Source organism: Nanorana parkeri, unplaced genomic scaffold (genome assembly GCF_000935625.1).
Source record: "Nanorana parkeri isolate BGI_ZX_2015 unplaced genomic scaffold, ASM93562v1 scaffold1032, whole genome shotgun sequence".
Classification (NCBI taxonomy): Eukaryota; Metazoa; Chordata; class Amphibia; order Anura; family Dicroglossidae; genus Nanorana; species Nanorana parkeri.
Window position 1 is genome coordinate 461407 of NW_017307300.1, and position 27322 is coordinate 488728.

The 27322-nt window shown below is 39.0% G+C and overlaps 1 pseudogene; it reads left to right on the plus strand.

Annotated features, from left to right (window-relative positions):
* Positions 1-27322, plus strand: part of LOC108795976 — a 46595-nt pseudogene that overhangs the window by 4903 nt on the left and 14370 nt on the right.

The following is a 27322-nucleotide window of genomic DNA, read 5'->3' on the forward strand; positions in this document are numbered from 1 at the left end:
GGGGGGGGATAGGAAGATTAAGCGAAGTCAAAACATAAGCAAAAACATAAGCAGATTAAACTTCAGCTTTAACTATAAAACAATGTGCAAAGTTCCATGTATAATTAAAGACATGATAATTTGTTCTGTGCTCCAAAACAGAGAGCGCAGCATGCATATATACATATGTAAAGTTTAATATCTGTATTATTTGTAATAATTATCACCATAGCATCCCATGCTGCTGTTATTGGATCTGGGGGCAGGAACCTATCCCTTCAGTCACAGCTCAGCCACCATCGGTCAAACAGATGGCAGTGCTTATTGTACCCAGTTCCACAGGTGTTTCCCAGAATGAACCTATATTTTGAGGACTCCATTATTTTTCTGCCCTATTATCCACTGCCCCCAGCACCTGGTCCCATAGTGGAGTAACGCCAGCCAATTAGCTAATGACTATTTTAGTCAATCAGAAAGCAGTTATGAGTGGGTGGTTGTTATTGGGGGTTACTAATGGTTGGGGCGTGGTGATAATGGTCAGAGGACCATGATGAAATGTGACTGGCTGGGGAAGCATTTGGAATTACACCATGCAAGCACCTTATCATTTCATGTCTCCAAAACTCACGGGGGTTGATTTCTAAAGGGCAAATAGGCTGTTCCCTTTTATGGAATTTTTTTTCTTAGTTTTGTGAATAAGGTGAAGTTCTGCTGAATTCCATCATCATCCAATCATGTGCAAGCAAAAATATTGCTTTTTTTTAATTTCCCTTGCTTGTGATTGGGTATTATTGGCAACGTGAATTTTTACCACATTCACTAAGCTAAGATAAAACGCCTTAGGAAAGTGAGCGACCCATTTGCCTTTAATATATCAATCCCACTGTGTCCCACAGTACTTATGCTGGCTGTCCCAACTGCCAGTAATGAGGTTATGCTAAGTTCAGGACAGAAGTCATTCTAAAACAGTGGCGCAAAGTGAAAGACCCCTGAGGGGGATAGCAAGTGAAGGTTCCATCAAAATGTTGATGAGTACATCAGTGATTTGTATTTTTGTCTCTTGGTACAATGATTATTTTATCTATATGCACACAGTCACTGATTTGAATTATTTCACTATGACTTGATCCTGTTTTATTTTTCTTTCAGAACAAGTAACATATGATGAGTATTTTTTTTCCATCCTGGACCAAAAGAGAACTTTCAATAAATATTAACCAGCAGCCTCCAGCAGTTATTTCCCAGTCTGAAGACTTGTTGATGACATATCTGGTGTAATTAGCGGAGACAAGCCTACTGTGGTTTTATTTCCTGCCTGCCATGAGAAATTATGGGAGTAATGTCAGCATATCTGGAATTTATCATATAAATCAAGGAAAATCAATACAAAGCCTATGATAGATTACTTATATATGATATATGTATAATTAGAAATTAAGTCCCATTTACATAGTAATAATTTCAGCAGGGAAAAATGCAAAACCTTGACCATTTCAATTCCTTTTAAATCAACATTAAACATTCTTTTTCTAAAACCCAAAACAAGTTGATTATAAAACCCATTACAGATGTTATTTTTGAAGTCCTGAAACGGCGACTGGCACAGAATATGAAAAATGTCATCTGCACACCTGAAATAGGTTCCATTTTTTTCTGATATCTGCAGAAAGCCTTTGTTGGCTGAAAGCAACATCTTATAATTGGCTCTTCAATGCAAAATCAGATTTGTTAGTTAGCTCAACTGTTTATGAATATAGGATTATGCATAAACCTGTGTGCATTTAGTGTGCTCCATATTTAAGTCCCTTTTCTGTTCATTCAGAACCTCATCAGAACAGATAATAAAGCACTTCATGAACAGATGTGCCACTTATTCATCTAGTTTTTTGTCGATAATGAAGGAAATTTAATCTAGAGTATCTACGGAAGATGATCTGAAAGACAGATTGATATGAATAATAAAGGCTCAAGGTTTAAAATAAGAAAAAAAGTAAAAAGATGGTCATTAACTGTTATGTAGAGTTAAACCTAATGGAGTTCAACATACGATACACTTTTCTGTGTAATAGAAGTAACGTAATACATGTGCACTGTAAAAAAAAAATCCTTTATCTCCAAATCTCTTAACATGTTAACTTACCCTTTAAGAGATCTAGCATGCAATCTGAAACTATTCCTGAATAACTCCCTAATGGAAGAATCAAGTTTCTTTTTAGAGAATGTGTAGTGGAAAACATTTTAGGGAATGTATAGTGTTTTGTATATTTGTTTCCTCATTTAGTACACTATTAGCTAAAAAATACATTTTATAAAATACTTTTGCCATTATATTACTGCTCACTGTGTGTGCATGTGATATCCATACAGTTGTATCTGACTCAATTCTGTCAGCCAGCTCTCTAGGCGCCACGTCTGATACACTTGAGAGCTTTTTTTCCACACAATTTTCTTGATGTATTTTTTATGAGGTAAGTTGCCATGTTTTTCCTTAACCCCTTTACATGAGCTTGGATAGTACATTAGCATACCATAGGCAATTTGTTTATACATGTCAGGGCCAGGAGCCTATTAATCTACAGCATGTGTTTTGGAATGTGCCTAGGAAGAGAAAGATTATGCTGGCAAAGCAGAGAAATTGCAGACATGCCTGGCCTCTTCTGAGTGAAGTCCAAACAGTGCAATACAACAAAAATACTCAAAAATACAAAAAACAAAAATACTCAATACAACAACAAAAAAACAAAATATAAATACAAATTAAAATAAATATGTAAAAAAGAGACAAAAAAGTAAAAACAAAAAAACAAAAAGAAATTGAATCTGTCACTTTAGGGCGACCCAGATCAGAAGATTTCCACTAGATTATGTGGAAAGGATTTCAACGCAAAGAGTTTGGACAAAGCAGGGCTCGGACTGCAGGGTGGTTATATTATAGCTTTTTTTAAAGCTATAGATGACAGCTGATACCTGCTGCCCTCTGAAGATGTACTTTCCAGCCACTGTACACTATTTTAGGCTATTGTCACTCAGATATTACACTTTAACTTTAATTGTAAGATAAACCTGTCTTGTCTCTTTCTATTTGCTGCCTATTAAGGCACTCAAATATCATCATGACGCTAGCCAATTTTACCACACACACCTGAAGTTTATATTTTGAATATTTTGTGAATAGTTGGCAATACAGGGATGGGAAGGGGTTCACAGAATGGGGGTTGTGGTTTATTTTTTACATTTTTCAAGCTTTTAAGGCAGTGTAGTGTGGTATTGCAAAAACAACAAAAAGCTCACTCATTATACTATTAAACTGATTTGCAAAGTTAAAGGTTTTATGTTTTTTATGAGTAAACTCCCATAGTTTTCAGATCTGTAGTGGCTGCTACTTTCACCATTCAATTCAGGCCTTTTGCTGCGGGATGAAAAAAAAACTGCTGTCAGAATACCCAAACAGTACATGCAGCTGATTGGCTGCAAGCACAGTTTGGCCAACAATTTTCTAATGTTTTCCTACAGCAAAATTTGATACAATGATTGACTACTGTCTAGGGGATAGTGTAACATACTTACCTGGTCTCTGCAGGCTGATAAGGTCTCCACTACAAATTCTCTGCTTGTGCTTGTCTTTACTGTCTTCCAACTTCTGTATACACCAGCTCAGACCTCTACCCTCTAGTGTCAGCCGCACAGTATCAGCAAATGTAAAATGGCAAACAGCTACAGAGAATGTGTGCATTTTTAAAACCTAACACCACACCTCCTCTGGGAGGTGCTAATTACCTGAGCTGCTCAGAGAGCTCAGTGCTCATTTGTTGTAGAGCTACCATGTGACTCCTGCTATACTTGTTACTCTTGCCCTGACCTTGGCCTGTTTACCGTGTATGAACCTAAGCTGCCAGCCCGACTTTTAAAACTGTCTGACCACACTTCTGTATTTCCCTTTTGTACTATGCATGCAGTATTCCCTTAACAATCTTCTATGCAGATGGCCTGTCCATTTATACTTACCATAGGTGCTGTCTAGAGCCTGCATCAGTATCCCTGCTTCTTAGCTCCATCCTAACCACATCCTTGATAGATAGAGTCATCAACAGGTCAAATTTTGGCCATTTCTCTCTGAATCAGTCAAAATTTTCTCATGTGTACTCAGGTCTAGACAGGGTGCTGCTTTAGGTGTAAAGGTTTGTGTGGTAACAGGGTCCATTGAATGAAATACAGATTTGCCAGTAGGAATCTGCAAAGTAAAGTACAGTAACCTATAGAATCTAAGCAGATTTTGGTTTATTAGAGATCCCGGAATGAAAAACAATATTTTCTACTGCAACACTGTTCTTTGCAGGTAATTCTTGCAGCTCCATAATAAATTAATTATGTCAACCACTTACAAAACTACAAGCAAAATAACAGAAAAATCAAGTATTTGAATTGCCTACATGCAGTTTTTTTTTCTTCCCTTACAATGTTGCTTTAAACTTGCTAGCAAATTTGACTACTCCAGGAGTCAATTCCATAAGACAGCCCCCTCCCTCCTTGCACATTATAGTCCTCTCCTCTTTTATGAGTGTTTAAGTTTTGTTTGTGCTGGCCGAGCTCTTCCAGCCCTCACCTCACCTAACATAACCTTTTATATAGCTGCCTAGGGGGGAGGTAAAGGAAAATAATTTATTGTGGGCTGGGGCTTCTGACATCACATACAAGATGGCAGCATCCAGCAGCAGTCTTATGCCTTTTGGATGTCTACACAAGGGAGGTTTTTTACAGATAATTAACATACATGAAACATATTAAATGCACATATAGTTGTATTGAAAGATTTTCATTGAAATTAATGGTCTATACAAGGTCTCTCCAAGGAAGCCCAATAAGTTCTAGAGCAGAAGCTAGTAACGACATAAACAAAACAGCAATAGGTAATAAAACAATTTAACAATAAGTGGCAGGATAAGTAAAGTAGGTGTAGAGTAGGTAAATAAGTAAAGGTTCATAAAGCAGAACTCCAGGAATTTATTTTATTAACTCTTGCAGTGGTGCTGCAAAGGCTAGCTGCTTGTTTGTGTCTAGACTAAAAAAAACCCCCAAAGAATTACTCCCCCAAAGCTCCTAGCCAGCTTCTTCTTAGATCGGTCCCTGGGATGTCTCTCCCCCTCCTCTGCAGCGGTCTAAGGTCCAGTAAATCATCACATCTATACACTGTGCATAGATGTGAGGACGCCTAGGAACATTCCAATTCCATTGGGCGAGTATTTCTTTGTTATTTTAGCACCTAGACTTAACTTAGTTAATAAAAAAATTCCTGGAGTTCTCCTTTAACTCATTAAAGAAGGTACTGACTAAATACCAGCTAAAATATTAGCAAAATATACATTGCTAAAAAGGCATACTTTAGAAACAGCTGTCATAAAAGTATTACTTTAATGCATTCTGTATCTTCTTAGGTGTAATAAAGTACACAAAACTGCACCGATTTTAAGCATGAAACAAATATTCTTCTGTCCTAACTGAATTATTAATTCCTATAAAATACATTTGTTCCCTTTATATTTCTGCTCCTTACAGATGTACTTGTTTATAGTAACTTACAATTCAACCTAAGTTATGTCTTATATTATTAATAAAAAAAGGAGAGTAGGTAGCGCTATACACTGCATATTACCTCCTAGTGTTACATAAATATTCATACATAACCATGAAGATGTGTTTAGAAAAAAAAGTATGAATGTATAAAATATATGTAATAAAGCTCAGGGAAACAAGGGAAGTTTTGGAAAACAAAAAAGTAAGACACATATAGCATACTTTTTGTTTTTAGTGAATTCAATATGATAAATGACAATCTGTTATAAAAGTAAAAATGGTACAGCTGCTGAAAGGTATAACATGATCAAAGGTAATAGGGTACAATTCTTCCAGGTTTAAAGCTTTAATATTTTTTTGCGAGTATATTGCAAAAGTTTCTTTCCTGGAGATCCAGCCAGTGGCAGCACTTCCTGTTACAGACTGACAATGTTTAGCTGCTGCCTCACCATTAGCAGCATACTGTACATACAACCTACTCTGCATTAATTGCCTGTTGTGCTACTTATAAGGTCAATCAGATAGATGGTCAACTGAAAAAGCTTGTACAGCAGCCTGACACAGCTGCTGCTAATTGAGAGGCAGCAGGTTTTTGTTGTCAGCCTGCAACAGGAAATACTATTACTAGCAGAACCTTCAGGGAAGAGACTTTACAATTGATTCACAAAATAAATGATTTGCTGTAGGAAACTGTACACAGTAATTGAGGATGTCAAACATGCTAAGATAGATTTAGAGTTTACATACACTATCATTTCAAGGGTTACTTTGAAGTTAACGGTTATGCTAATGTTTATGGATTAGGTTCAGGTATACGTTTAGAGATTAGGTCCGGTTAACAGTTAGGTTTAAGTGTTAGGATGAGGTTAAGGATGATGTTTAGAGTTCATTTCAGGTTTGTTTATGTAGTGATACAAATAGTTAATAATTTAAATTTTTTTTTAAAATGAACTCCAGGGAACTTAATTTACCCTTGCAGTGGGGCTACCCCACACTGCAAGGGTTAACTGTGCCTATGTGTCTAGGTGCTTAAAAAAGTTATACTCACCCGAACTGTCCAACTGACTCCCTGCTTCTCCAGACACTGAAGCAGTCACTGGTACAGGGCTGAAGGTTATATACTATATATGGTTTTGGTGGGGAGCCTCCCAGATCAGCAGAGTGATTAATGGGAAGAAGTAGAAGTAGGAGACTGATCCATGGGAAGCTGCAGGACCAGGATCACCAAAATGTAGTCACTTTGTATTTCTATCAGCTTCCCCTCAGGGGGAAAGCAAGGGAAGACAGGAGCAGGACTTTTTGTGCAGGGACTACTCGCATGTCTATGTTAGGATGCAGGACTCTGGGCTAAAATCGATACATGGCTCTGGGCTACTTTTCATCTCTCACCTATCACTGGCAACTATTGTGTGTTCATTATGGGATGTGCTGTCACCTGCATGTGGATGACTAAAAAGTGTAATATATTGTACAGATGAAGAAGTTTTAAATATGATATTGTAAAGGCTCCATAAGTGGACTGATCCTTGTCCTAACCTCAAGATGGAGGGTTTTCCTGAGAAAGGGCTTTGTGGGCTGGACTGCTGTAGAAACGCCTGAGGAGTGCATGTGTAAGACCACTAGCATATATTAATCAGGCAAGGACTGGTGTCTCTCAGAGGTGGGCTTTGCTATGAAAGGGCAAAGTGCGGTGATTCTACCCGTGCCTGTGAGTACCATAAGAGCCCCATGTTTGTTATAACCCAGGTAGCCAGGCAACAAAGAGTTAATGAGAAAGTGATGAACAGCCTGGCGCTGCACAGGCAGTGCTTGGGCAGAGCATGCAGTTCGGCAAACACCCGCACAGCCTTACATTGCATATTTTGCAGCTTCACTTGAGTTGCCCTTTAAATCCTGATGTAAAATATATATTTTTGCTATCAATAATATTACTATTTCACCGTTTATTGACTGAGGATTACAGCAATTTCTGGATTTCTTAGCAAGAGATTTAATGAGAATCTTCTAATAAATATGACTAGTACATCTATGACTAATAAGTGACTGCAGCTAATGAAGGGGGTTTAGCACCCATGAAACGTAATACTTGAAACGTGTGCTGCCTAATAAAGCCTCCAGGGTCCATCCCTCTGAACTTAAATTGAATCTAGCTGTCTGATGTTTCTAAAAAATGACTGTGCGGTGTTGTCTCCAAACATAAAAACACTTCAAATAAGCTATAATGGAGTGCCTGGGCGAAGAGAGAGAGAGACAGCCTGTCAGACTCCATTTACTAGTGCAGCTAGTTTATTAAAAAAAGGCAAAACCACACTACCTGTTTCGGCGTATAGTTAGTATGTTGTGTATAAAGGCCACTGAGTAATGTATAATGTTGATTTTGGAGTCCAGAATAAGGCTATTGGGATGTATTTGAGCAAATAGCTGTTTACAGACAGAATGCCAAGGGCTGGAATTTAATCAGTTTCTCCCCTTGGCCATTTTTATTGCATAGCCCCTTGTGACTGCAAAGTAAAGTGGAACTGAAGACAGATATAAAAGACACAACTTAATGCATTTTTGTATTAATTAATATATCATTAGATACACTTTTTAACCCAAGCGGTGTAATTACCTTTGGCTCGCTTCGGCCGTCGGAGCCCTTTGGTTCAGTCAAAGGGGCTGAAGGGCTGCTGTACGGGCTATTCATTTTAGCCCGTACAGCAGCCGAAGGCAGCCAAGCGGCTCAGCCGAGCCGAACCCATATGATTTGGCTCAGCTGACCCGTAGTGACAGGTGAAGCGTGGAGAAAGGTCAGCCGAAGCTGACCAATTTCCACGCAAATGACAGTTGGGCAGAGCCAGCCATGATCTCACGGCTCACTCTGCCCAGTTGTAATGATAGATCAGATCCCCAAATGACCTGGGGATGCTGATCTGTCATTAAACAATAACAACTGGTCGGAGCCAGACGTAACATCACGGCGTTATTTAAAAAGTCTGACGGTAAAACAGCCCACATTTGTAAGCTTATTCCATCCAACACTAAGCCATCTAATTATGTGTACATCTCTCTTGTCCTACAGTGGGAACAAAGAAGAATCCACGTTGATGCAATGGTGGACACCGGAGCCTGTGGGAATTTTTTAAGTGTGGGAATTTTATTTTGATGAATATTTTTTTACTCTATAGTGACCGTATTTTGGTAGTACACAGAGGTTCACAGTATATGGTTGTAGCACAGCAGCCGTGGTGGTGACCGCTGGGATTTGTAGTTCACTACAACAGGCAACAGCAATTACAATTTGCAAAGTCTCTACCATAAGAATCTTTAGTAATTGTATATTGGCAGTACACGGCGGCCCACAGTAACACAGTAGCCAAGGTCGTGGCAGCTGGCATTTGTAGTTCACTACAACAAGCAATAGTATTCACAATTTGCCAAGTATCTAGCATAAGAATCAGTAGCAACTGTATAACCCAGTTAGTGTGGGTTACCACTTGCGGTTTTTGTGGAGAGCAGGTTCCCAGCAGAATCCGGTTAAAAACCAGCCTCAGGTGCAGTTTCCCAAGATGAGTGTGGAGGATCTCTCACAGCAGGTCAGATTGCAGGGGGTGAATCTGCAGGAGACAGCCCCAGGAAGGAAGGCTTCTTACAGTCCAGAGAGGTGAGTATCTGCAATACCGCAGAGGGTCATTGCTCTGCGTTCACAACATTAGTAGGACCCTGAGCAATTGAAAACCCTGCAGTTTTATCTTGACAGTCAGCTTGAGGGGGGGGAGGAGCAGAACGACGTGTCCACAATAGGCGGCTCAGGATTCCATCGCTGGATCGAAGGGAGGTAAGTTTATTACAGGGGACCAGAGAGAAAGTTCATGGTAGTGCAAGGCGACACTGTTTTCCCAATTCTCTTAATAACTGATTAATTCAGGCCTTAGTTGCAGCCACTATACAAATGAAATGAGAAGAAAACTTAAATTGACCTAAACCTAAAGTGGACAAACATTTTTTAAACACAGCAATAAACTGAATTTGGTCAAGGCACATTTGTCCCTGTGAATCAAAACATTGCCACCAAAAAAAAGGTCTAACAGACAATTATTGTCTGACCACTATTACCGGGCATATAATAGAGTCTGCACAGGACTGTGAATTGAGCGACTTATACCCAATTGATCTGATTTAAATTTAGAAGTGCATATATGAACAGAATAATTTTTAAGAATAATCTCTTGAAATAAAAGACTGGAATCACCTTTTTTATTATTGGGAACCTGCTCCAACATACTAAGAGCAGCAAAAAATGCAAATAAACGCAGTATTAAAAAGAAGTCATTCACAAGCTGAAAAACATACCTGAGCTGTTACCGAGCAAATTCATTTTAGATGGTCACAAGACAAAGGACATCTAGAATCCAAAGCAAAATTAGATTTCTTGTTACGATTCAAAAACTGCTGCACTGAAAAATGAATATTACAATAATATTACAGTATATTTTAATAATTTAAAGATAAAGGAGACTCCAGCTAAGGTTTTAACGAGCTGACTATAAGAGTTCTTATTTTTCAACATGAAACAAATAAAAGATAAAATGGATTCTTCAGGAGGAAAAGAAATAGGACCAACATTATTAGTAAAGAGTAACCACTTATACCAAGCAGTAGAGTATTCTGCCAAAGTTTCATCAGCTAATGAATTACAAATTGTGTCAGAAATAAGATTCATATGAGATTCCATGAGTGAACTGGACAGGGGAAACCTGCATCCGCCTCTGGCGGAAGTTCCCCGAAGCAATGCATTTGAAAAATGGAATAAAGAGTCCGTGAAACTTACCTGCAACATAAAGGGCTTTAATCCAAACATTCATCTTTAAACAAAAGAAAAAAATAACACAAAACGTATTACAAATGGTGATTTAGAAGAAAGACAATTAATTGCAAAATGAACGCCTTTGTTATCAGAATGAATAATAATATGTTTATATGCTACTACCACTAAAAAAAGTTCATCAAAACAATATTTTTTGTAGCTTTGTTACCAATCCAAGAACTAGGCCAAAAGCCGCAACACCAATGAGTGCCGCAAATGGCAGGAAAACCTGTGGAGCCAGCGGCGTCCGTGAAAAGATGAATTTCTTCAGCATGTATACGAATTTGCTCTGCCAAAATTACCTGCTATGAAAATGAACTAAAAAATTTAAACCATACTAAAAGATCTGAAGTAAGCCTCATCTGGGAAAAAAGAAGCTTAAGGCCTGACATTGCTAAATAAAGCCTCCTGAAAAATATTCTACCTACAGGCAAAACCCTAGAAGTGAAATTCAACGAACAGAGATTGAAGTTCCTTCAAAATAATTTTTATTTGTAGAAATCTTCTCAAGTGGTAAACTAAACTCCATTAAAGACGTGTTGATATTAATACCTAAAAAAAACTAAAGAAACAATAGGAAGAATGGATTTCTCAGGTGCAAGCGGATGCGAAAATAACGACAAAATAGCACAAAAAGATTAAACATGTTTAGGCAAACGGGAGAGTCAGGAGGACTCATAAACAAAAAGCCATCCAAATAATGAACTGCACCATCAAAGCCAGCTTCTACTACTGCTTCTACTACAACTACCCATTCAAGAAAGGAAGAAAATTATTCAGAATAGAAACAAGAAATCAAACAACCCATAGGCAAGCATTTATTGATCAAGAATTAATCCTCAAAACAAAAACCCAAAGAATTGAAAGATTCAGGTGATATTGGCAGTAGGCTAATTTAATATCGGCTTTAGCAAGTAAAGTAATACTACAAAAAAAGTGATCACTTTTAGGAAAGGAAAGATAATGTATTAACCTCAAAGAATTATTCTGAGAAATTGGTGGATATTTACATGACCCTTTTTTAAAGGGTCCCTATTTTTTCAATGTATGTGTGAACATTCTTAACTCCCTTTAAAATTAGCCAGAGAAAATGAGAGGTAAAACAAAAATCAGTTGTCTCTAGAGCGAGAGGAAATCAGCGGGGAACCATCCAATAGGGACATTGGCTCCTGTGATAACTCTCTAAGATGAGAATACCATTCACTTTGGAGATATTTCCTCTAATTCCCAGTTGCATCTTAAGGACAGGAAGTGAAGAGGAATATCCCCAGCAGGAGGCAGGCATTCCCTGCTCTATCTACAACCCCAATTCCAAAAACGTTGGGATGTTGTGTAAAATCTACATAAAAACAGAATGCAATGATTTGAAAATCTCATATACTATTCACAATAGAAAATAGAAAACATATCAAATATTAAAATTGAGAAAATGTACCATTTTAGTAAAAAAAATAAAGTAATTTTGAAAGTGATGGCAGCAACATGTCTCAAAAAAGTTGGGACAGGGCCATGTTTACCAGGGTGTAGCATCCCCTTTTCTTTTAACAACACTCTGTAAACATCTGGAAACTGAGGAGACCAGTTGCTGGAGTTATGGGAGAGGAATGTTGTCCCATTCTTGCCCGATATAGGATTCTAACGATTTTTAAGATTGTCCTTTAACAAAAGAAATGGTGTAGAAAATATACAGAAAAAGATATTACAAAAAGAGACAAAATATATAACAACAGTAGAATAAAAGGGAATAAAAGGAGAATACTTAACAGTCCTGGGTCTTCTTTGTTGTATTTTTTGTTTCAAGATGCGCCAGATATTTTCAATTGTGAAAGGTCTGGACTGCAGACAGGCCAGTTAAACACCCAGACTCTTCTACTATAAAGCCATGCTATTATCATAGATGCAGTATGTGGTTTAGCATTGTCCTGCTGTAATATGCAAGGCCTTCCCTGAAAAAGACGTTTTCTGGATGGCAGCATATGCTGCTCTAAAACCTGGATTTATGTTTCAGCATTGAGGGTGCCTTTCCAGATGTGCAAGGCACCTCTGTCGAATGCCGCAGAAAGGCTTCGGCCGACCTTTCTCCACGCTTCAGCTTAGTTTTTTGAGACATGTTGCTGCCATCAATTTCAAAATGACCTAATTTTTTTCTTGAAATGGTACATTTTTTCAGTTTAAACATTTGATATTTTTTCTATTTTCTATTGTGAATATAATTTGGGTTTATGAGATTTTTTTTGGAATTAGGGTTGTATTTAAAACTACAAAAAAGTTTTTGCTTTGGAGAAATTTGTTTGAACTAAATCTACTCTTTTATTTATTTAGAGAGTGTATTTCAATGTGATTAGGGTAGTTTAGCTGATTTCAATTAATGCTCTTTGTATTTCATTTTTTTTCCTTAATTTTATTCAGTTATTATCTATGCACTGTTTCTTTTTCTGTAAAAAAAAATGTTAGCCAATCACACTAATGAGGGGTGATTTTTTTTGTTACTGAATCAGGATAGTTGAAAGGAGCTTTAGTAATCCTCGGCAGCCATTTACAGGTCATGGTTCACTAATAAAATGCCCACATTTCTCTTTTTCTATTAACTCCATTGCAATTAGCAAAAATTGTGACATTTTGCTGAAATCTACTAATTTATGCCAAAATGTTGGAGACATGAGGACTCCCAATTTTACTTATCTCTGTTGGTTTTGTAAATGTTATTTTGGTAACCCATTTGGGGTCCCAACGCAATGATGAAACTCCTTGTCCAAAAACACAATCTCTAAAAAAACGATTTTACTTTCCAAGGGAGTTTTCCTTTAGTTTAGTGAATGAGGTGAAGCTTTGCTAAATTCCATCATCCAATCATATGCAAGCAAAGATACCATTTTTTTTATTTAAAATTTCTTGATTGGGCATCTTGTACAAAGCAAATTTTTGCCACATTCACTAAGCTAAGGGAAATCTTGCCTGCAAAACCTATTTGCCTTTAGTAAATCAGCCCCATAATGTCTAAAAGCTATTAAAAAGAGGTTTGTTCATTTGGAAAAGTCAGTTGGCAATATTTACCTCTTATGATCCCCAGTGTTTTCATTATGCAGTCATTCTATACATGTATTTCTCTAAGATAACTCACAATCATTCTTTATTGATTGCAAAGCTTTCCCTTTGGCACACTATTGAATTATTAACTTCATATCTATATCATTGTTCTACTATTTCCTTGGATTAACCTGGAAAATACATTTTATGGAAACATTGGGGTAATTTATCAAGCATGGAAAAATTGCTTTGGTGTAAAATTTACATCATTCATTTTTTAACATTTTTTTTCTTAGTTTTCTGTAGAAGGTGTTGCAGGATACTGTTAAACTCACAAAAGTTCTCATGGTCAAAGATTAGCAAACCTCTCCACAGACTGTAAGAAGTAACCTTGATCTGGTTGAATTTGACCTAAAATTGAAAAGTACAGTCATTGCTTTAATACAGCATGAGAATGCATGTCACTGAAAAGGAAACCTGGATCTGGAGTGGCGATTTGAAATGTGAAACTTATCTAAACCCAAATACAAAAAAATATAATATATTGTAGCTTTGCAGTCCTTAGATGTGGTGCCTGAATTACTATGAGTTTTTTCAGGATTATTTCCCTTTATTTTCACCTGTTAATGCCTCCAAAAATACAATTCCTGTCCCTGGTTGGCTCTTCCCTGGTATTTATTGAGGGACAAAAGGTTGCCATCCAGGCTGAACTTCAAACATGTCTGTCTTTGTTTATTCCCATGACACAGGGGTTTAGAATTGACATAAGAAACATAACATTGACTTTGCTTTTAGCTTATTATGATGACGATGATGATAATGAGGATGATGACAATGACCTCGTGCATATAGACACTCCATACACCCAGCATATATGTCCAATCTATATATCCACCTAAGTGTCACTCTCTAGGCCTCTCCGCTCATGACTCTCTTCATAATGATTTTCTAATTCCTCTAGTTTATTGCCATTAACTAGCACTAAAAGGATTTCTCAATTGGCTGATCCCTTTGATGTTACATCACTTTAAATAATCATTGTATCCACTGGCAGCTAACTAAAGAGGATTCTTCTGACAAAAACTCTCTCAAGCTGTTTTCATTTGTGTACAGTCAACACCACCCTGCAAAACAGTTTCGTAACAGTCCCAACTGGAAGTTTATCACAATAAAGATCTAGTTAGCATAAGACTAAAGTGTTTTATCTTCAACATATAAGCATATGTCCATCTACACCCCAAATATATATTGCAGACATACTTCAATCATAACTTACAACATATGTGATTCAAGTAGGCCTGCTGCTGACACATGCAGGGAAGGCCTGCATGTGTCTGGAAATGGAGGACTGAATTTGGGCCTGAAGCTCTCCTGTCTGTTGGAGGGGGGGCTGATTAGAGATGTAGTGTCAGGGCAAGATACTCTACTAGTAGGTGAAGGAAGGTGGATCCTTGCATGGGCTTGGTAACTTTATTGGGAGGATGCATGGATAACTCTGCTAACCAGCTGAGGTTCTGCTATATACAGTGATGCCGGTCCTGGCTTAAGGCTCAGTGCACTATACAGCTGGAAAGTGGATATGAAGTTTGGAGCCTGTACTGTGTTCTGGGTGTCTGTAGCCCTTACTCCTCTCTCCTAGTGAGCATCAATGCAGAATAAAATATTTAAAACACCTTAAAGTGACTGGCACCCAGCTTACGTTTGCAACCCACAAGCAATCAAGGACTTACCCCTGAGGTGAAATGTTAGCCCACCCTGCCTCTGGGGTCTCTCCGTTTACTGGTTGGTGGCTACACTAGTTTCAGAACTACCATAGTTCTCAGCAGTTCTTCTCTGTGCAAGTACTCTATGTATTATGCACTCTGCTGTGAGTAAAAGTTGCTGAACTTTTGAAAAGGCAGTATGTAGGGATGAGCTCAGGTTTGGACCGAACTCAGTTTAATCCTGAGCTCCTTCAAACAAGGAAGTGCCGGGTTCGGCCTGAACCTGAGCTCATGCCTAGCAGTATGGTGGCTAAGTGCTTGCAGCTCTGGATCCTAGGTTTTATTCCTGCAGTCTGCATAGAGTTTGTCTGTTTTCTCTTATTTGTGTGGGTTTCATTTGTAATGCTCCACTTTCCTCTCACAGTCAAAAGTACATATGGGAAGGGTGCTTGACATTTGTCTGAGCTGGCTGAGTGTGTATTTTTATGTTTGTATTATTGTGTTAGGGACATTGAAATAAACTTCATCAAAAGCAGTAAATGCTGTGATTGGTTTTGTGTAGTCCGTAACATGTTTCAGAATACGTAATTAATTTAACCTCCCTGGCGGTATGATTTTTTATTTTTTTCATGTCATTTTTCGGTCTATTTTTTTTCCGAATGTTTTTCGTCTTTGTCGTTTTTTTTGTTTTTTGTAATTTATTTTTTTAAATATCCCGCCGGTTCCGCCCCCCTGCGACGGAACCTGGAAGATGGAAGCTGGCATCGGCCGCAGAACACAGCGTGGCTCGAGGGACAAGGTAAGTAAATGCTACGCAGCTTTCCCGAGTGTAGCTCGGGGTTACCGCTTATGGTATGGAAAAGTAACCCCGAGCTACACTCTGGAATACCGTAAGGGAGGTTAAAAAAAACTTGGTAATCTGAACAAATCTCAGAAAAAAATCCACCTACACATGTGAGAACCAACTCCACCAGCAGGGGGTAATACTTTGTTGATGCTTCTATCTTATAACTAACTAATTATGACCTATGTATGTGTTATAATAATTATCAGTATTGTCATCTTATGTGCAAAATGTTTTCTCTGACATATGTTTTATAAGCTATTGTTATAGCCTGCCTACAGATTTTTTTCTGGAAACCAGCTGGTATCCTATCAAAGATAAACTATAGTATCATTCTGGTAAACTTAGTTGATGGATGAGTAAATAACAATGTGATCCAAGCCCATTTTAAAGTTTGCTGGTAAATGTTTTGTCATCTATTATGTGATTCCTTTACATTTACAAAACTGATTGCAGTATCTGGAACTGCTACTCTGATCAAATCCAATATATTTAATTTGTGAAATGTGAAAAGTGCTAGAGATGAGAGCTTAATATATGTTAACGTGGAAGGGGAAGCTACATTTTATTGTATGTTAATTATTTTTTTCATTTCCATTGCCCTTCCTTTTTTTTTTAGGGCTTCTAGGTTCCACTTAAATGACTGCAGAATGGTAAGTAAGTAAAGGAAGTGAGGCCTTTCAAAGCCTCTCTATCATTTAATATCTCAAGCAAATCCAATAAAGTCAGTCCCTTCTGGATATTATGACATATAAGTATGTACTGTACACTTGGTATCTAAATATATCTCTGCGCAATATTCCCTATTAGTTGCAACCAGCTGTAGAGAAAATCACAAACTAGTTTACTGTGATGACTTGCTCATAAGCAATGTCACAGGATGGTAAGTTACAATATTTGGGGCAAAGGAACTAAAATAGAAACTGCATTGGATATATTAATATCCAGATTTTATAATCAGCATCCTGTACCTTGGTGCAGAGTGCTATACAAGGTAATACTATTGTAAATAATTATAGATTTTAAGGAATAACTCTGGGCATGTAAAAAAAATTAACCCTTGCAGAGGGACTACCCCCACGCAGCAAGGGTTAAGTGCTTGTTTTGGTCTAGGGTCTAAAATTAAAAAAACATACTCACCCAATCCTCAGTCGCACCTGGATGCTAGGCAGGTCTCCGTAGCCTCTACTCTTCCTGGCTCCAGCAGTCTAAGTCCTGCTGACATCATCAAATCCATGCAATGTTCATTCACTTGTATTAGATGTGAGGACACAGAGGAACATAACGCAGCTGGAGTGAAGGGGAAGAGAGGTGAGCAGTCACAGCCGCAGGACTAGCGATCAGGTGAGTATATCTTCTTTATTTGAGACCTTAGACCAAAATGAGCACTTACTGTAACCCTTACAGTGCATTGGTAGTCCCACTGCAAGGGTTAATATTTTACATGCCTAGAGTTTTTCTTTAAGATCATATGAAATTAATAGATTACTATTTTATAGCCTGATCAGAAAAAAACATAATTTTATTAAAGGCACATTGACTTGTGTAGAGGAGTTTATATCAATGTCAAGAAGACCTTATTGCAGCCTTTTTACTGTTCATTGGCTTTAGGAATTGGATAGAATCTTGTTATTAACCTCCTGCCGTCCGCCCGTTAAGAAAAAACGGACGTCAATTCTTTCCTGCTCGCGCGCGCCCCCTAGGACGTGCGCACGGGCTGTTTCACTAAATTTGGGGGTTTGATAATAAGTTGCACTGATGTTTACATATCATTTGAGGACAGTTGGCTGTCATCGCATTTGACAGGAGCAGGCTGAATGTCAACAGATAGGTGGAGCCAATGGTGATGTCACTGCTGGCTCCGCCCATCTGTTTACATTTTGTTGGCAATTGTAAAACATAATTTTTCATCGTGATTCTATCACAGCAGTCGGATCCAGTGTTTTTTTTTTTTTCACTTTAACAAGTCGACGCCCGTCGGTCATAGTGATTGACCCATGATTGGATTACAATGTCCGATACCTTTTTTCATTTTTGGACAGTTTTCTTTCTAATTAAAGCACTTGTCAAAAACTGTTTTTGTGTTTTTTGTTCAATTAAATACATTTTTTCAAACACCTGGTCTATTTACTTTTTGTTTATCCCTTTAGTGAATGAGTAGGGGTACAAGTACCCCTTACTCATTCACAAGGGTTATGAAAGTGGGTACCCCAATGCAAATAAGCCCCCCTGCCCACAGACCCCCACAACCACTGGGCCAGGGTTGTGGGGAAGAGGTCCTTGTCCTCATCACCATAGTGACCAGGAGCTTTTCGGGGGTCCCCCCAGGCAAAGTGCCCCCCCCCATGTCGCGGGAATGTGGCCTGGTATGGCGCAAGGAGGGAGGTGCTCGTTCGCACGTTCGTTGGTTTAAAATTCCTACCAGACCTGAAGGACCTGGTATGACTTTTGGGGGAACCCCACGTTTTTTTTACATTTTTAACTTGGGGTCCCTCCTAACATTCCCACCAGACCTAAAGGGTCTGGGATGGTTTGAGAGGGGGACCCCACGCCATTTTTTTTTCTGTTTACATGTTTTTTTTAATTCTGTTTGCTACTGCTGAGGCCGATTGCTGCACATCCCTCTATGAGAATAGGGGTGAACAGCAGAGACTGATCTGTGGAATGTTGGATCAGGTGAGGCAAACATGTTCTTCACTTCAGTTCAGCCAAATGCACTAAGTCTGTCCTGCTGAACTGAAGGTAGCTGAAGCCAGCCAATGTACAGCTGAAAACAGCTGTACAGGGATGAACTGAATAGCCAGACGGGGTTAGGCTCTCTTCTGCTTCGAATCGGTTATTAACTCGGCTGCCTTCGGCAGCTTAGTGAATAACCCACAATATTTGTACTGTATACATACCCCAGAAAAAGTCAAATTCACCACCCTTTAAAGCCTTGATATTGATATTTTGTACTGAGAGCCATTAGAGTGTTTAATATGAAGTAAAAAAGGTACATTTTAGTTAAATCAGTTTTGACTTTGTACAGAAAGGAAGAAATGTCTGAATGAATCTCCCACTGCGAAATAGCTGCTCAACTCAAGATGAAATTAGTGGAGAAGGTAACAATTAACAAAATATTTTAGATACATGTATATATTTTACCATTACTTTTAAGACATAGTAGAGGTTTATCTGTGTTTTTTTTTTTCAATTACTTGCACACTGTAGAGGGTAACACACTGTGCTGAAAAATGTGTTATTGGATCAGGATTGCAAGTACTGATGGGTGAATTTGCTTTGTTTCTATGTGTCTGCAGGCACATTCAGCGAATGTGTCCAAAAATCCACAAATTGCAGACTTTATTGCAAACCCCATTAAAGACAATGAGAGAGCAATCTTGAAAATCAGTTCTCACCATTTTCAAGGTTATCAAGCAAAGAATTGGCAGGCAAAGGGCATGGGGAGCTGGGCACTGCATTGGGGACATGTTTCAATGCAAAATAAATAAATAAAAAGTAGTGTTCAACAGGGATCAGCTCTTTTATTAAGGCATTAAAACATTTGCTGCCAACTACATTTCCATGCTAGCTAGTTTTTTGCTGTTGTAAAAAACAATATGGTCCCCATCCCATCAAAAAACCCATACCAGATCCTATCAATAAGGGTCTGCTATATATTTTGGGGGTTCCCCATACTCTTTTTTTCAAGAAAAATCCAGGCCAGCTGTGAAATCTAATTAAGCAGCAAATTGTATTTTTTTGTCTTTCAAAAATATCACTTTTGCTGTACTACATCCTAACACAACGTGGGCCCCCTCTAAAATCCATACTAGACTCATCACACTAGACACAAAAAAAACAGAGTAATGTTCCCCTTAAATCAGTACCAAACCCCTATCCCAACATGCAGCCTGGCAGGCCAGGAAAAGGGGGTGAGGGCAGTGAGCATACAGATCCCCCTTCTAAACTGTACCAGGCCACAAGCCATCAACATAAGGAGGCTACCTTGCCAGGTGGGTGGGGAAAACCAGCAAGGCACATTTTTGCCATGTTGATGAGGACAAGGACTTTATCCTCACATCTGGTATCCAAGAGGATTTTGGGGTCTGTGGTGATGGATTTATTGGAATCTAATGCCCCCTATAAAATAGGGGGGCCCCCAAATATTCATACCTCCCCTTGTGTGAATGGGTAGGAGGTACTTAGTACCTATGGTTAGTCATTCACACAAAATACACAGTAAATAAACACAATGACAGGATGACCTGCCAACACCATCATGACGAGCTATGCACAATGATCTTCACACAACACACTCTCTGGCCAGCTACACACCCCTGGCCAGCTGCTGAATATCAATAAACCAGCCAGGGATCCCTGGGTGATGTCATTGACCAAATGCGACTACTTGCTATGTCAGGTTTTTTATTGACATTGCCGGGGATCACATATTCTTTGAATTAAGTGGCATGTAATTAACCTCAAGCTCTGGTGTAGACTTCCAATAGGAACGGAAAGTCAATTACATGAGCAGTGGGTAAGGATTCTGGGATTTCTTGTCTAGCACCAACTGCTACCATAGTCACATAGAAAAAACATTGCATTTTCTTGGATGTTATAAAGAATGCTAGCTGTAAAAAAAATTGAATAATATTTGTAATAACCCTACATTACACAGTGACGTTTGCAGCAATTACATATGTTAAATACGCCTTTCAACATAATGACTTTTCATTAAAACATTGTTTGCGAATGGTGACAGCTGTGCAGAGAAATGTTTCTTGTTACTTCAGACTGGGAATCAAAACAGTGTCTTGCAGAGATGTCTTGTTTGTTTCAGTGGACATCGCTAACAATAATGCCTTCCTCAAATCTCCCCTAATCTGCAAAGCTAGCTGAAACTGAGAAATATCAGACACCATGGATTTGGCTTATGCGCGATCACTGTGGGTTTCCCTGAATCCCACTTAAAACTCCCATTTGTCTGGCATATGAATTATTGCCAAGTGAAACTGATCTTTCTAGATTCCATGCATGCTGTTTGCTTTCCACATCTGGTTATAGACAGATAAGACTCAGGCTTGCCATCTTTTGGGCAAATACTGTCTGCATTATTTTGACTTCAATGAGGGTATTGTTTCTGTAAAGACACTTCAATATAAATTTCCCAACTTTGTATCCCATCAGAAATGTAATATTTTAATTGAATATCTACAGATAACTTACTACAACTCTTTAAACGGCAGGACTAGAATAGAATAGTACTACTGCTGCTATGAATACTACTACGAATAATATTAAAAGAACATATACTGCATGCACATGTTAAATTCATAAAGAAACAAAAACGTAGTCTGGTTCATTAAGCATAACAGTTTAGCAATTGTAGTATATTTTGTTGGGTTGTTGTTTAGGAGCCATTCACACTGTAGTGTTGCAATAATGTATGTTAATGCTTGTTACATGCGCCAGCACATTTTCAAAAGCACCCCAATACAGGGTGAGGGGGAAGAGGGATCCAGCAGCTAAACAGCAACTGAAATTGTTGCTGACACGCACAAACGTGTATTCAATCATGAACATACAGGGATGCCACACACAGCTTGTAGAGTCTAAAGTGATTATTTATACAAAGTTAACAGGATAAAAAAGACAACATGTTTGGGGTGTCAACTGAGTTCCACCCTTTTCAGGGCTTATGAAATGCTTTGTTGGTTGAATCCTTTTTCAAGAAAGTATGGACTCCAGTTCAAATCATAAGTGACAACTGTAGCGCTCTTTCCCGAAGAAGCTACTGGATAGATCAGTACCTCCTAGCTTGTCTAGGGTTTACAGTTCCATTGCTGCCTCAATGCGACTTACTGACCCTCCAGTGGTGACTGATCAAACTTATTCTCACATTGATGATATGATGCTCAATGATCAGCTCCAGGAAGTGAAATGTGTTAAAGCGGCGACGGCAGTGTCTGGTGGGCCCGGGAGGCGGGGGACACTGCCGTTGATGCTTTAACTCAGCCTCATCTCCTAGTTTGGCAGTGGCATGGCTGAAAACAGTATGTAGATGCCGAACACAACCGCCTCTCCTTTCATGCGGGCTGGAAAGGGCAACGGGAGTGTCGGTAATGGGCCCCCTCCTAGCCGTGGGCCCTTGGGAGTGCCTAAATGATCAGTCTGCCCCTAGACAATCCACAGCATTCTTCTCCCAGGCTGCAGGCCAGGGGAGACTCAACAAACTTCCCAAGGTCACTCCTGAACATTTATACCCTCTCCCACTATGCACCAGTGGTAACAAACCCCCTAGTGGTTGGCTAGGGAGGTGCAAACATCCCTAACACTATTACCAGAGTACCTCCCCAGCAGCAGGCGGAAGCAAACACTCACCAGAGCTTAGGAGAGACAGCAGAAAGCTGAATTAGTCTGACAGCCTCTAAGGGGTCTATTCACAAAGCTGCCGAAGGATCTGGCCGTAGCTTCGGCCGATCCTTCGGCTAGCTTCGGCCCCAGGACCCCTTCGGTTCAGGAGAACCGAGGGGGTGCTGTACGGGCTATTCACAATAGCCCGTACAGCTCCCGATCACGGCCGAGCAGCTCAGTCGAGCGCTGAGCCGTGCTGAAAGCCGAAGCTGGCCGAGCGGCCGGCCATTGGCCGGCCGACAGCCTGCTTCTGACAGCTGGGCGGAGCCAGCCGTGATCTTACGGCTGGCTCCGGCCACTTTCAGAGAGATCAGCGTCCCTGGTTACCTGCTAACCAGGGACACTGATCTCCAAATAGCTGACTCTCCCTGGCACCCCGGGAGTTTACTGCTCCCGGCCACCAAGGAGAAAAACCCAGCTCTGTCTTTTTTTCTTTATTCTGACACGGAGCGATGTCAGAATAGAGAAAAAAAATAAAAAATTCCCATTCAAAAGCATTGGGACATTACTATTGGCTATTTCAATTTCAATAGCCAATAGTAAACTAGCATTGTACCCGCCCTCTTTTGCAGTTCCCCATCAGGTCCATCAGCAGAGGGCGGGTACAATGCTAGACCCTCGGCAGCTTTGTGAATAGACCCCTACATTTAAAAAGACACTCCTTCTTAATGCAGGGTGGCTACACATCCTTAACCAGACATGTGTCGGCAAAAAATATGGTTTGTTTTATTTCAGATTATATGTTCTTCTGGATTTGGGTTTGAAAGTCAGTTCATTTCGGGATTTGTAGTCGAATGAATCTGACATTTTCGTTAATTTCAGATGCTTTTGAAAATTACATACAAATTTTCGTTGCAGCAAAGGGACATTAGTAAAAAAAAGGTGACATAAACACAGAAACAATAAAAAAAGTGTGAGGTCCCCCCCAATTCATACCAGATATTTTAACCCATTCCCTGCCACCGCTGTAGGGCAGAATACAACTGTTTCCAGCTGGCCAACTCAGTATGCCTTACGTTGGTGGCTTTCACCCTTCTTCTATAAAGCTTGTGGTTGCTTTAGCGACCACAAAATTATAACAGAAGGCTCCCCCTGATGGTCCCTATCAATGGATGACAGCTATTCATTAAAATTCCAGCCTCCCCCCCAGCTGCCACCACCGCTGCTGCCCACCCCAATTTGACAGAGGCTTATGTCCATTCATAACTGGGGAGAGTACTATGCCTCCTCAGTTTGTGAATGAATTGGAAGCCTCTGTACTGAGTGTTTCCTGTTCATTCAGAGCTGGGGCTGCAGAAAAAAGAGATTGAGGACACTGTGTCCTCAATGTCTTTTTCTTTTTCAAAAGGGAAATGTCAGGTCTGTTTAAGATCCCTGATATTTTCCCAAAGCTCTCCGAACAGTAAAAAAAATATTTACAAAAATTAACATTTTAAAAAAATGTAAAAAGAAATGATGCACAACACCCCACACACACCTGCACGTTTTATACACGTGCAACAGTGTGCACCATGTTGTGGTGTATGTTATGCACATGTGCAGCGGTGTGTTGTTAGAACACATCACAAATCTTGATTATTTTTCTTTTTAAAATAATATTAATTCCACTATGTGGCAGCGCATGGCAAAGCATTGTGTTGCATTGCCGTGCGTTATGATACGCTATGTTGCGCTTTAAATATATGCCTGCACACACCAAAACAGCGCACAAATTACACTGCAGATCAGGCATTACCACAACACAAATTTTTAACATAAGTTGCATATTTACAGTTTGCCATTTTTTTACCATTTCGCAAATATTTGTTATTTATTAACTCAGAACAGTTTTATATTTTAAATTTAGTTGGAATCTGGTATATTATGTTTTTTGTGTGTGCACTGATACTGATATAGTGTGTTTTTATCAATTTTATTGTGTATTTTTATTTTTTTAATATTGATTTGATAAACATTTCCACAATTATCGCAGGACCTATCTGAATCTGAATCTTAATGAAAGGGGGCACCCAGATGCTGCCCCCCCCCCTCGTGAATGAGTAAGCAATGTAGATCCACATCAAATAGGATGGATGATGGTTGCCAACTTGCCGAAATAAAAAATACCCGACTCATTATGATAGCTCTGCTTCCAAAAAACATTCAGGAGCTCCTGAATGCTATTTAGGAGTCCCAAATAGCATTGGGAGCAGAGCTACTATCATTGACAGTTCTGCTTCTGGCTGTCAATGAGCAGAACAAGTCCCGTGATGTCACGACTTTGTTGACATTCACAAGAGAGCTGTAATTTTGCTGCAAGAGTTCGGTGGGTTCAGTCATTTCGGCAGGCTTGTCAAAAACCTTTGTTGTTCGTTTTTTTTTAACATAAAGGACTTTTTTATGGTGTTGTGTGTTTATTTAGATTTTACTGTTTTTATTTGATGAATGAATAGGGGTAACAACTACCTCTTACTCATTCATGAGGGGGGGCAGCAACTGGGTACCGTCTTGTTGAATGGGGGCATCCCAATTCCCCTTAAAAAACCTGACCAGTGACCCCACACAACCACCGAGCCAGGGTTGTAGGGAAAAGGTCCTTGTCCTCATCAACATGGGGACAAGCTGCTTTTCCAGGAGCACTCTTATAATATTCCAATAAAAAAACTGAATTGTGTGTGGAAATTGTTAAAGATTTTCAATAACTTTTTTCAGCCTTAGGGCCCACCTGATCTCTGCATTTCTTTAATGCATGTGTTCTTGTGCATTGAGGTGCACTGCTCCTTTGCTTTGAATGACCTAGGAGGGCAGCTCAGTGTATGAAAAAAACATACCTGCACCATTTTTTGTTCACTTTTGCGCATTATAGCACAGTGCCACTGTTATTTTGAAATCGAATTCCAATGCATCATGCTCCATGTGTTAAGGTAGGTGTAGATAACACTCAGTAAAATGGTCCCGAAAAATAAAATTTAGATGTGCTTGATAAAATGTCTAATATTTTTGTTATGGTTGCAGTGTGTGATATAATGGTATGTTATATCAAATTAGATCTATTATGGCACACAAACATAACTCATTAAATGAAAACCTGTCTAAAAGAATTGTGATTTGCATAGAACTAAAATATAAACAATGTACAATTGATGTGTGGCCATGTCTAGTTAAAAGGAATATATAACGAATTGTGGAATGGCACAATAAAGACAAAGGGTGTTTTTTTTGTTTGCCTGGCATTCCGTTTTACCCCTGTAAGGCATTGAGTTTTTTTAGTTGGTTCTTTGAGGCTCATGATAGGCATACAGAAGTAGAAAGTAACAGATGTTATACACTTCATCCTTCTCTTTCAAAGGCAAAGTATAAACATAATCAAGTGTGTTTTCAGCACACAGAGAGCCTGTCCTCACCTGAGAAGACTCCAATTGTATATTTCACTATAAGCACAGATGATTAAACTGTCTCTCTAAAAAAATAATAATAATAAATAAGATAATATTTTTGTGTTAATCGCGTGTAAATGTATGTGATTATTGCCCTGTGCAACCAGGTTTAAATGGAATTTTTGAGGGTGTAGGCTCTGGAGTTGGAATGAGTAAAATGGAGAGTTTTTGTTTCCCTGTAATTTCTAAAAAAATCAGGAGATTTTACCAAAATGTTGGCATTTTGGCAAAATGAATTAGGGTTAGTAGGGAAGATGGAAATAATTTGTTTCTTGGTGATTTCAACTATCCTGTTCTTTTACCAAACAATGCCCCCTCATTAAACTTTTCAACCCTTATTATTTTACATAAAGAAAATGAGTATTTTACAGAAAAAAAGCAGCAGAAAAAAATTTACACACACAAATGTATTAAATACATACTAAGAGGAAATTAACAAAAATGCCAAGAATACTAAATAATATAACCTGAAGTACCCTAAATACCCTCTCCCTCAAAAAAAATCTCACCCTGAAAATAAAGATAAAAAGTAAAAAAAAAATGTCAACAAATTTTGCCTAAACAGCTCAGAAAATTAGAGTTTCAGCTTCAGAGAAAAGTTCTGCCAACTGCAGGACTAATTTCACAATCAGGTCACTTTAACTGAAATCACTGTTCTCATCCATACTCTGATGAGAATCTCAAACCTTGTTTCCCTATTTCTGGTGTCCCAAGAAATGATTTGCACATGTAGTCATTGATTCAGCAATTAGTAAAGGAAAGATGAGGATTCAGTCCTGGAAAATACACCTTTAGGCCTCATTTAGACGGGCAGCAGGTTCCCATGCCCCGTGAAAAGCAATATGAGATGGCAGGGCAGCTGCCTAGCATCCACACGGCATTCTTCATTCAACTATTATGCCACGGTTATGGTCATATCATTTTCTGTAACATTGCCGCACCGCAAAGCAAAGGATTGCTTCTGCGGCAATGTATAGAGCACTGTCCGGCCACAATTCTAATATTGCAGTGAGTGAATTGAGAAAGCTAGTCAGATGACCAGCAAAACATCTTTAAGAAAAATACAGCAAATCCAGTTGCCTTGATTAATTTTTTACAGATATACCATTACCTGTATTCATGAGAACCTTCCATTTAATATTAATGTGTCAGGTCTTTTTTTTTTTTAAATAATTGACTTTTTAGCATGGTGCGGTGTGTTTATTTACTATTTGACTGTGATTTGGTGAATGAATAGGGGTAACATCTACCCCCTCCTCATTCACGAAGGGGGTGGGATCTGGGTGCCCCCATTATGAAAGGCAGATTCAGCTGTCACACAGCTGGGTGGATCTCGACAGTATTGTCGGGATCCGTCCCGGGGTGCAGCGCTCTCAGTATATGGCAGGCAATTGCACGCGTTATACTGAGCTTTGGATCACGGGAGGAGGCCAGTATATGTCCTCCCGTGAAAAACACGTATCCTATAGTTCTCTTTTAACTATAACAAAAATGTAGCGTACTATATTTTTGTATCACTCAGCTGTAGATCCTGAAATCA